We start from the raw sequence: 12,486 nt of genomic DNA, 5'->3' as shown, positions 1-12,486 counted from the left end.
TCCTAAGTGGAATTTTTATTGTAATGTATTAAAGTTACAGATTAAATGGGAGAATTGAGGTCTTTAGAGTATAATATTAAGTTGTCTCATTCAAAAGCATAGAATGTTTATTTTTTCAGGTTATCTTAATTAACATCTTAAAATTTTTTGCTTCCCCTGTAGATAACTCTATTATTTTATTAATATAATTAATAAACTCCTAGATATTTAATAGAGTTCTTGGTTGTGGGAATGTTATATTATTGGTTGTGGGAGTGTTATATTATTACTAGAGGCCTGGTGCACGAAATTCGTGCACTGGAGTGGGGGTCCCTCAGCCCGGCCTGTACCTTTTCGCAGTCCAGGACCCTCAGGGGATCTCCATCTGCCGGCTTAGGCCCGTTCCCCATGGGAACGGGCCTAAGCCGGCAGTTAGAAATCCCTCTCACAGTCTGGGACCCCTCGTTCCTTACCGCCTGCCTGCTCACTGCTCCTTATCACTCAGCTCACTTGCTCCTTAATGCTGCCATGGAGGCAGGAGAGGCTCTCGCCACTGCCACTGCACTCACCAGCCATGAGCCCTATCTTTCTGTGTAGTTGTCTGTGGGCCAACTGCTCTCTTCCTTCTCACTTAGGGCGAGCAGCATGTGAGGGCAGAGTGCATTGTGTGGAATGCAGAGGGCTGCCCAGAGCTGAGGGGAGTGGCCGGGCCCATAGGGTGAGAGGTGGACACAGAGGATGCTATCTCACCCAATTGTGGGCTTGGCTGGCCAGCCTTCATCTGCCTGACCCCACCCAGGGAGGGACAGAGCAGGGTGTCTGCCTCTCTATTCTCCATTCTTCCATCTGTGACACCTGTCACCCTTACCAGGCCTCCCCCAAAGTGAGTTCAGCTCAATCCCTGAATGTAAAAGGGTATGGGGGGGGGCCCTCCACTCCAGTGCCCCCTGATTTCCAGTGACAGGACCTGATCTCAGGATGGTGGCCACAGCTGCAGAACATAGATCTGTTTCAAGAAAAGTTGGGAATGCAGACTTTCGTATGAGCCCCTATTCCAAAAGGTGGCAGTTTATTCACATTGTGGCAAAGACACCTTCAAGAGTAACATAAGTGGGTAAAGTCAGGGCCAAACTGAGCCATTTCCTCATCCAATCTCTCTGAGGCTTGTGGGCAGAACCAAGGACAGTAGTCTGTCTCCATTCTTGTTTTTTGAGATTTTTTTTCATCATCGGATAAAAGGATATATACATTGCGGCAATCCTCTCAAGATACAATATTCCAGTTGCATCCATGTGACGACGACAGTGCCCCTCAGAAGGAGGAAGCCGACAGATGGGGAACAGGGAATTTTAAAAACCAAAGCAATGACAGAGATGCTAAGCCTTTCTTTCACGTGTCTGACACCTTATTTCAGGCGGCCGTCAGGCCGGGCATCTGCTGGACCTTTACCACTTGATGTCCTGGCAGGCTTCCCTTGGCCCTGCTAGGCAGTGTGCAGGGCCGCCTGGGCCTGGGGGGAGTCACAACCCCCCACCCCACCCCAGCCACTCCTGGCACAGCTCCTACACATGGGCGCTGGTCTCCGAGGGCCACACCAGGATGGCAGTGTAGATGCCTTCCATCTGCCGCAGCCCTGTCTGCATGCCTGTTCTCTGCCTGGGCCTGGCCCCTGATGCTTAGGCATCCCTGGCCGAAGCCAGGACCTCCACGAAGTGGCAGGGGAACTTGCCACTCTACAGCTTTAGGACCACTTCTGGATGTCCCAAAAGCTGTAAGCAGCCTCAAAGCATAGCAGAACCTCTCCATCCCTTTCAAGGGTGACCTCCTGGAAGTCTTTGTTCCTCAGGGTGCGGTAGGTGAGCACTCCCATGTCCCCGTTGAACAGCTCCTTGGCCATGTGCCTGAAGATGTGCTCCAGGTACCCGTCGGAGCTGGCACCCTCGCGGAGCCTCACCTCCTTCTCCTTCACGTCTCCAAACAGTGTCCACAGCGGCATCATTTGAGGCGAAGTCACTTTGCTCCATTATCTGGACAATTTCACCTGAGGTTAACACGTAGTCAGCACCCCTGGGAACTATGCAAAGCTGTGGGAACATCTTCTCAAAGGGCCTCCAGTTTCTTATCATAACACGGGGCCACAATGATGTGGAAAATCTTGTCTGGGTACAGGTTCTGCCATCTGGTGAAGTAATCCTTCACCATGATCTGCTGGGGAGATTTGGCCTGAAGAGGTGGGGGTGATTGGGTGACCCAGCACACGCTCTGCATATCAGTCCCATCTGGGGCAGGCAGAGGTCAGCATGGGTAACTGGGGCTCTTCCTCACGGTGCTGGCGGTACCGACACACAAATTCCTTCTGACTCTCCAGGATGCTGAAGTCCGCAGCTATCTTCATGTCAAAGACTGTGCGCCCCAAGGCTTTTGAGAAAGCCGCAGAGTCTTCTGGATGCATCAGTGACACTGAGGCAGAATTTAGCAGCAAAATAAGGCAGAGACTGAGGACACTGCCAGCCCCTTTGCTGTGAGGTATTGTATTTCTTATTAAGGTTCAGAACACCAAAGAAGTCCTTGGTGTTCTGTTGAGAAACTTGGACTCCTTCTTCTGTGATCACACAACTGTCACACACCAGGCAGTCACTCAGAAATATCTTGGCATTGGCCAGCTTATGGAATTCTCCCTTCTCTCCGTTCTCCTGAGCCAAACTCTGGACACTGACTACGGCATTCTCTTGATCACCGGTTTGGGTTTTTTTACTACATTCCTTCCGTGTGCAGTGATCACACTTCATCTGGAGCGGGGCAGTGGGGGGCTGGCTTGAGTGACCTGGCGGAAGCACAGGGAGAGCAGTCAGTCACCACTGGTGACCCCTGGCACTGCTGGCACTATCCTTTCTTCCTTGTGGAGTGTCTAGGGAGGGGAAGCAGCTGCAGTGCCCAAGGCAGAGTTCCAGAAAGCCAGCAGCGCTGTCAGGATCGTGCTGGCAGCACTGGTCCATTGGTGCCTGGCCTGTCCTCTGGAGATTGTACCTGCAGGACGACTAAGGAAGCCAGTCCCCAGTTCCACCCCGCCTCTGCCACCAATTGATTGGAGTCTGAGGGCCGAGAGGAGGGACCAAGAGGCCTGTCTTCCAGCTGCTCGCCAGTCCCCACCACGCCACTCACTCCGGTTCCCTGTGAGCCATCCCCTGATCAATGGAGCCTGAGGGCCAGGGGATGGACCGGTCGTCCGTTCAGTCATTACAGACCCTGGGTTTTTATATATTAAGATTTATTATGTTTTCTAGTTGATGGTGCTAAAAAAGGGGGATTGATCTTATGTGCAACAATCTACTCAGTTCTTGTACTGGTTCTAATAAGTGTCTTTTGATCCTATTGTTCTTTCTTGATAAATTATCATATCATGTGCAAATGAAGACAATTTTATCTCTTACCTTCTATATTAATCAGCTCTCATTAAGCTAATGCTATGATAACAACCAACACCCAAATCTCAGTGATTTACAACAACAAAAATGTATTTCTCACTCATGTAACATGTTGAATACCTTTTGGCTACAGCTCTGCTCTGTATGTTTTCTTATTCTGGGATCCAAACTGAAGAAGCAGCACTAATTAGGAACATGCCATTCTTGTAGCAGAGGGAAAGCATGAGGAAGCCAGCAAATCCACACAAATGGCTATTAAAGCTTCTACTCAGAACTGGCACACTCAAATCCTTTCATATTCATTGGCCAACGCATCATAAGGTAAAATCTGATGACAATAGGGCAGAAAGTTTCCACCCTTCCAGAGGAAAGCTTTGTAAATCACATGGCAAAAAACAGGCAAATGTAACCTTCTTGCAAGAGGCAGGGCAAGGAGAGTAGTGAATAACTGAGAACAAGAAGGTGAAGAGATTAGCCAAAGAACATATATGCATAACCCATAGATATAGACATTAGTGTGGTGATGGCCAAAGAGAAGGAGGGGTGGGCTGGTGGAGGTGGGCAAAGGGGGAACAGGGGATGGCGACATTGGGAATAGTGTCAACAATAAAAATAAAGTTTGGGGAAAAAGCACCCTGGCCAGTGGCTCAGGTGGTTGGAGCATCGTCCTGTGCACCAAAAAGTTGGGGGTTCAGTTACAGGTCAGGAACATACCTGGGTTGTGGATTTGATCCCAGGTCATGATGGGTGTGGAAGGAAAATGATTGATGTTTCTCTCTCCCCCTTCTTCTCTCTATCCTTACTAATAAAAGCCTAAGTGGTCGTCATGCCGTGATGCCCTCACGCTGTCACAAGATGGTTACGTGCACAGCAGATGCACACAGGTGGGTGGGGCTGGACTTGATGCTGCATGTGTGGCGGAAGAGAATCTGCCTGGGAGTCCCACCACCTCCAAGCTCCATGCGTGGAGCCGGGAGGAGACGGGAACCCCAGGTCAGTGTGGCGAGGCCAGCCTGGGGGTCCCCCGGCTCTGCATGGCGAGGCCTGCCTGAGGGTCCTGCCTCTTCCCGACTCCATGCAGCAAGACCTGCCTAGGGGTCCTGGAGGTCCCACCTCCCAGCTCCACACGGCGCGGAGGCAGGACTCCTGGCTCCAGCCTACCTCTTTGGGGCAATCCATCGAGGAGCCCTGGATGGGTGGGTGGCACCTACCTCTTTGGGGTGATTAATCACAGGGGCCCCCACAAGTGCATGAATTTCATGCACCAGGCCTCTAGTATATAAATGAAAACATATCCTCAGATGAGGATTAAAACATATATATATATGAAAGCCTTCTAACCCTCACTTTTATTCTTTATCTACACCTTCTAACCCTCACTTTTATTCTTTATCTTTTCTTTAGTCTGAGCCAAGACCTCTACTAGTAATAGCATCCTTGTGTTATTTTTATCTTAAAGACAATTGAATCTTAAACTTCGCCAATAATCATAATACTTATGATAGATTCTTTTTTTTTCAATTTTTTTATTAAGGTATTATATGTGTACATATCTTACCATTGCCCCCCCACCCCACTTCCATATATGCCCTCACCCCCCAGAGTTTTGCGTCCATTGGTTATGTTTATATGCCTGCATACCAGTCCTTTGGTTGATCTCTTATCTTCCCCACCTCTCCCTAACCTTCCTGCTGTAATTTGACAGACTGTTTGATGCTTTACTGCCTCTGTATCTATCTTTTTGTTCAAGCTTATAATGTTCTTTATTATCCATAAATGAGTGAGATCATGTGGTATTTTTCTTTCATTGACTGGCTTATTTCACTCAGCATAATGTTCTCCAATTCCATCCAGGTTGCTGCAAATGGTAAGAATTCCTTTTTTTTAATGGCAGCATAGTATTCCATTGTGTAGATATACCATAGTTTTCTGATCCAGTCATCTGCTGATGGGAACCTAGGCTGTTTCCAGATCTTAGCTATTGTAAATTGTGCTGCTATGAACATAGGGGTGCATATATCCTTTCCTATTGGTGTTCCCAGTTTCTTAGGATATATTCCTAGGAGTGGGATTACTGGGTCAAATGTGAGTTCCATTTTCAGTTTTTTGAGGAAACTCCATACTGTTCTCCACAGTGGCTGCACCAGTCTGCATTCCCACCAGCAGTGCACGAGGGTTCCTTTTTCTCCGCATCCTCGCCAACACTTGTCATTTTTTGATTTGTTGATGATAGCCATTCTGACCGATACTGCCCCTAGGGCAATGGAAGCTAAAGAGAAAATAAACAAATGGGACTACATCAAAATAAGAAGCTTTTTTACAGCAAAAGAAACTATCAACAAAACAACAAGAAAGCCCACTGCATGGGAGAACATATTTGCAAATGGTATCACTGATATAGGTTTAATCTCCAACATCTACAGGCAGCTTATACAACTTAATAAAAGGAAGATAAATGATCCAATAAAAAAATGGGCAACGGACCTAAATAGAATCTTTTCAAAAGAAGACAGAAGGAAGGCCAAGAGACACATGAAAACATGCTCAACGTCACTAATTATCCGAGAGATGCAAATCAAAACAACAATGTGGTACCATCTCATACTTATGATAGATTCTTAATATAAATAACCTTTATAAGTTAAGGACATGTTCTGCTATTCCTAGTGCTAAGATTTTTTTATCATAAATTTGTGTTGAATCTTATCAAAGCTATTATTTAATCTTGATTGATATCATCATACAGGTTTTTTCTCCATTAGCCTGTTAATACACTAATATATATAAACTAGAGGCCCGCTGCATGAAGATTCATGCAAGAATGGGCCTTCCTTCCCCTGGCTGCCAGCATGGCTTTTGCTCTGGCCCAGAGCCAACTTTCCGCCTTCCCACGCTGCCCAGAGGCCCGGAGTGGCTGGGGTGGTGCAGGACACCTGTATCATCACCATGGCAACAACGCAAGCATCCCGCCCCCAGCCGCTCAGAGCCTGTGTATGCAAATTAACCCACCATCTTTGTTGGGTTAATTTGCATACTCACTCCTGATTGACTGGTGGGTATCGTGAAGGTATAGTCAATTTGCATCATTCTCTTTTATTAGTGTAGATGAATTTTCTGTTGAACAGTCCTATATGCCTGAGGTAAATTCTACTTGATCTTGTTGTATTATTTTTAAGTCTACAGTTAAGTTAGTTAATATTTTATTTAGAATTTTTGAATCACTGTTAAGTAAAATCAGTCTATTACCTGCATTTCTGTGTTGTCATCTAATTTTGGAATAAGGCTATGCTAGCCTTATAAAATGATGTGTGCAAACTCTGTCCTTTTTCTATTTCCCAAACATTTGAGCTAAAAGTTAATATTCACTAAAGATTTGGTACAACATTCTGATAAAACCATCTGATATCAATAAAACAATCTGAGCCTGAAGTTTTAGGAGAAGGATGGGTCTTTATCACTTCAAATTATTTAATACATGTTGACATGTTCAAATTCTATAGTATTTCTTCTCTATACCAGTTTTGACTTTTCATCTGTTTTTAGGCATTTATCCATTTTAGCTAGGTCTTCAAACTTATTAAGCTATACCTAATCATAAAACTTATTATTGTGGACAGAAATATGCCAAATATTAGAAATTATTCTCAATATTAAGATTAAGGATAATTTCTATGTTTTAATATGGCCTATGTTCTTTCCAACATAGTCTGAATATTTTACATGGATAAGCTATTGCTTTTATATAATCAGAAAAAAAATAGGCTATTTCTATTTTGCAGTGAAATTAATCCATAAAACCTACCTGATTTTTTAAGATATTTTCAAACACTGGTGCCCCACTGGGTGTTGATATTTGGTGAATCCTCAGGCAAACTTGCTTTCTCAGGCACTGAATTCCTGTGTAAATAAGAAGAGCCCTTCCACGGGGAAATGATCACTTGTACATGGCCCTGTGCACTTGCAATACTTTAAAATAATAATAATTAACAGGCACTCTTGGGTTTATACCAATGTATCCTACCTAATAAAAGCATAATATGCAAATTGACCGCACCTTCGCTATGCCCAAGCCACGCCCACCAGCCAATCAGGGCGAGCATGCAAATTAACCCAACCAAGATGGCAGTTAATTTTCATACATAGGCGCCCTGAGCGGACCCCCTGCGACGGATCGCAGGGAGCTGGGTGTCCACTCTGGCCCCAGGCTGAAAGCCTCCGGCAGAGGCTTTGGGCCTGATGCCGGAGCAGACCCCCTGCAATCGATCGCAGGGAGCTGGGGGTTTCTTCAGCCTGGTGCAGGAGTAGACCCCCTGCCATCCATCACAGGGAGCTGGGTGTCTGCTCTGGCACCAGGCCAAAAACCTCCAGCGAGGCTTTTGGCCTGGGGCTGGAGCAGACCCCCTGCCATTGATCATAGGGAGCTGGGGGTTGCTTCAGCCTGGTGCAAGAGCGGACCCCCCTGTGATCCATCGCCTGGGCAGGGAGCTGGGAGTCTGCTTTTGGCCTGGGCAGGAGTGGACCCCCTACGATTGATCGCAGGGAGCTGGGGTTCCGTTCCTGCCCAAGAGGCTTTCAGTCTGGGAAGGCCTGGGCAGGGGCTGAGCTGGTGATCAGAGGGAGCTGGAGGGCCCTTCCCAGGCCTAAACCTTCGGCCAGAGGCTTTAGGCCTGGGCAGGGCCCAGCCCTCAATTGGAGTGAACTATAGAGAAACACCTTTTATGATTGCACATTGGTCAAGCTTCCTGTATGCCACTGGTAATATTCTTAGTAACTTGGTAATAAGAATCCAAAAAGGTGATCTAGGGTTTTTCCACCACACTTCTGGAGAAAAAAATGAAGATCCGCTCTTGGAGGGCTAAGAAATGTCATATCCTGCCCTAGCCGGTTTGACTCAGTGGATAATGCCTCGGCCTGCAGACAGCAGGGTCTGGGTTCAATTCTGATCAAGGGCATGTACCTAGGTTGCAGGCTCGTCCCTGGCCAGGGCCCAGATCAGGGCTCATGCAGGAGGCAACCAATCAAAGTGTTCCTCTCGCTTTGATGTTTCTCTCTGTCTTTCACTTTCTCTTCCACATTCTCTAAAAGTCAATGGAAACATATCCTCAGGTGAGGATAAAAAATAAATTAAAAAATGCATATTCTATGAAAGACACATCTTGAAAATGCCTAAAGAAAGTTGTCATTTTTTCTTGGTGAAGAAACTGAAGTCCATGTTGATGAAAACACCTTGGTGGCTGCGGTGATTGGCAGTGGCTACGCAGCAGGGTAATGGGGCTGGTGCCTTCCCCTGATCAGCCCGGTTGCCTCCCACAAAGGGAGGCCAGACTGCAGCTTAGGCCTGCTCCCCGTGGGGCGTGGGCCTAAGCTGCCAGTAGGACATCCCCTGAGGGCTCCCAGTATGTGAGAGGGGGCAGGTTGGGCTAAGGGACCCCCAACCCCCAGTGCACAAATTTCGTGCACCGGGTCCCTAGTTTCATATAAAAGGACATTTTAACATAACTAGCGATGGGTACATTTATTTTCTTTGCAATTGAACTCTTGGAACATCAGTTATTTGTTCTGCTTGTCTTTTTACTGCCTTTACACTCAAATAGGGGCTTTATTAAGCAGTGTGTATTTCATTTAAGGTTTCAAAAACGTACCTTTGGAGTAAAAGACTTTTTTCAGTGTTTTGTGGTAAATGGTGCCTTACTTCTGTTTGGCTTTTAATGTGTGTTGTGTGTGGTTCCTGGGAATTCAATGAGGCTTTTTTCTTAAGTTGCCAGACAACACAAATTAAACTCAGTGATTGAAGAGACACAGCAAAATGGGTTTGGCTAGTTCACATACATTTTAAAGCAAATGAGAGACGGAGTGTGTGTGTGTGTGTGTGTGTGTGTGTGTGTGTGTGTGTGAGAGAGAGAGAGAGAGTGTGAGAGAGAGAGAGAGGAGAGATTTTACAATCCTCCTCTTCAATGAAATGTCTTCAGTTCTCTAGGGAAATGTATAAAGGGAGTGTGTGTGTGCGTGTGTGTGTGTGTGTGTGTGTGTACATAGAAGCATCTTCATCCCAGAGAGGTACCTTCTTCACCCCCTTTGTCTTGCAGTTATACTGAGCCAATTCTAGGTGTATTCGTACTTCTTGATATCAACAAAGGTGACCACAGGATCCTGGAGTGAATTAATTTGGGAAGGACTAGCAACCACACACACACACAAAAGAAATTTCCTTCACAGAACTCTCTACCCTTATCTTCCCAAAGAGCACATGGTTTGGGAAGGTGGCACATGGCAGATGGATTTACAATGAAGAAGCATGACCCACTAGTTGGCACAGCCCAAGTAGAAGCCCCTCAGAGCCCCAAGGATGACCAGCTGGCATCTGAGATGCTGAACCAGAGCCCCCGAGACACCGTCATCCCATAGCCATGCTGTTGCCTAGGTTCCTGGGGTGGGAATGAAGGCAGGATCCACAGAAACATGCCGGGAAGCCATTCTGACTGTGATTAGGGAACAAAGAACACCCAGGCCATTGGTTTGTGGATGTACCCCAGATGTTCTCATGCACCCCCTCCAGAAAAACTATGGCAGGGACACCAGCCACAGCGTTAGCCTGCTTTAGGAATTAGCCACTAATGGCGAAACCTTGCATTGGCGGAGTGACTCACGTCCTCAGGAGATTCTCTTGGCTCTGTGTGTCGTTATGGGTTTTACTGCTGGGTTAAGAGACCCCTTTGGCTCAGATCAACTGAGCTGTGACTTAGCTGCGCAGTGGAGGTTTGCTGAAATACTGGGTCCAGCCACCTGGGAACCAGGTGTTTTGTGTTGAAAGACAGTTTAAAATGCTCCCTTACAGTTCCTATGAGCTCATCCTTTACCCACTAGATATGGGAACCGACAGCAATGGAATGTGTACGTGCCTGGTGCTGTTCAAATGTTATCTGGCCTTTAATGCTCCCTGAAACCCAGGAATTGCTCTCCCCATTTTTCAGATAAGGCCACTTCAGATGAGGCACAGGGAGGTGAAGCAAATTGCCCCAGGTCACTTACCTGGTCATGAATAGAGCTGGGATTCAAGCCCGAGTCCATGTGAATAAGAACATGTGTTCTCTCCACCACACACGCAGCTAAATCTCTAACCTTAAAAACAAACACACAGAACTATTTCTGAAACAAAAAAAGGAAAAAGCCACTTTTCCATAGCTGACTAGGATGTGTTTGTGGATCAAATCTATTTAACAGTTCTAACAAACCAGGAGCCACATGGTTCTGATGCTCCTGTCTAAGCAGTTAGTTGGTTGTAAATACCAGGATGCAAGGAGGAGGATGGTGGTGGTGGTGGTGGCAGTAAACTTTCCTATATTGAGCACTCACTCTGTGCCAAGCACTGTGCTTAGCACTTTGTATTCTCACCCTGATCCTTTTTCACAGCAAGCCAGGGGTTTTGTGTTGTAGGGCATGTGCGTGCACGCGCGCATATACACACACACACACACACACACACACACACACACACACACACACCTAGGACACAGCAGGCCCCTAGCTCCAGAGCCTGTGCTGGGAACCACATGCCTGCATTTCGTCTAACATAGGAAACCGACATTGGAAATACTCCAGGGGCTTCCACTGTGCTGATGGCCATTCTTATAGAGTTTTATTCTGCAAGGTCCAGGCGTGCTTAAACACTAAGTTAATCATTACCTGTCACAATTTATCTGGGCTGTTCATTGTCAGAAAGTACATGCAGACTTCAGGGCCCACTCACCCTCTGCTTTCCATTACTCTTTTATTACCCAGCCATATTAATAGGTGAGTTCTATTGCTAGCAGTATGCCATTTTCGTGGAGTTGATAATATAGGTGCTCAGCCTAAGTTAACTGGATAATTGCTTCAGTCTTATCAGTAATTTGTCATCATGGGCTCTCACACACCAGACACCAGTAATGACTAAGATGTCCTCCAAGAAATTGAAAAACAGCAGAACTGAATTCTGCACAAGGTCCACAAACTTCCTGAACCTGAATTTTACATCTCTGCCCAAGAATTGCCTATCCTTATGAGAGCTGAGCTGCCCACTTGGTTACCTGACTCCTCACCTCCCTATCAAGGGTCATAGTGATGTGTGGCTACTGTGTGCTTGCCAAGTTGGCATGGCATTTCTGCTTGACTTGACAGTGGGCTTTTACACCAGCAATTTTCAAACCATGTGGTGTAAGAATTTTTAAAACATGCAGTACCTAACTATTTAATCAAGGGCACTGACCTCTTTTAGATTGTCAAATTAAAAAATGACAGCAGCCAACACAACAGCCATTGGTGTAAATGCCCTATCTTGAACCATAAATATATAGGTCACATAATAAGATTGCATCTGATTGGTTAATTCTTGGTACCAGATATCCTTATACAAGATCCTGATTTTTTTTTAAAGTCACTTGGAGCCAAAGGGTAGATAATGACTATTACTTTTTTGTAAATCAATCAAAATTATACCTATTTTTGTCATATCAGCAAAAATATATATATATATATATATACATTTGGTGTGCTGCAGAATTTTACTAATTAGTTTATATGTTCCATGAAATGAAAAAAGTCAAAAATTGTTGTTTTATATAAGTGAGGTCTTATGAACTAAAGCTACACACAGTCTCAAATCTTTTCTTGCTAGTATCAGTGTGAGAGCCAGCTAACAAGCCTAGTAAGAATCACATTTAGTTGTCAGTTTGGGAACTTCATCTTCACTGAGGTGAGGTAGCTCTTCCTAATTCTGCCTTTTACCAATCTGTGTTCTGAAGTCACTCCCTGCTGCAGGGGTCAGCCAGGAGGGAGGAGATAAAAGTCACGTACATGTGGAAACACACATAAATGTTGGTCCCCTCTCAGAGAGTCATGGTGGGATTAGCTATTAAAAGCTCTCAAGAGCCCTACAGTATAGACATATGTTAACTTTGTTTTACCCAGTGTTTCCAGGCTTAGTTGAGTACCCAGCTCTTCTTGAGGAAGGGAGTCCTACATGGCTATAAAGCCACACTCTCCCAAGTAGGCTTGACCCATGGATTCTAAAGGAATGAAAATTAAGAAAACAGCATGTAGCCCT

The 12,486-nt window shown here is 45.8% G+C and overlaps 1 long non-coding RNA gene and 1 pseudogene across 1 annotated transcript in view; one reads left to right on the top strand and one right to left on the bottom strand.

Annotated features, from left to right (window-relative positions):
• Positions 1–12,486, top strand: part of LOC129149345 (uncharacterized) — a 60,113-nt gene that overhangs the window by 4,355 nt on the left and 43,272 nt on the right. The gene's annotated exons all lie outside the window — the stretch shown is intronic.
• LOC129149344 (nuclear prelamin A recognition factor-like) lies at positions 1,463–2,768 on the bottom strand (annotated as a pseudogene).

This window comes from Eptesicus fuscus, chromosome 6, assembly GCF_027574615.1.
Source record: "Eptesicus fuscus isolate TK198812 chromosome 6, DD_ASM_mEF_20220401, whole genome shotgun sequence".
Classification (NCBI taxonomy): Eukaryota; Metazoa; Chordata; class Mammalia; order Chiroptera; family Vespertilionidae; genus Eptesicus; species Eptesicus fuscus.
Note: the sequence above shows the minus strand (reverse complement) of the source record. Positions and strands in the feature narration are given on the sequence as shown.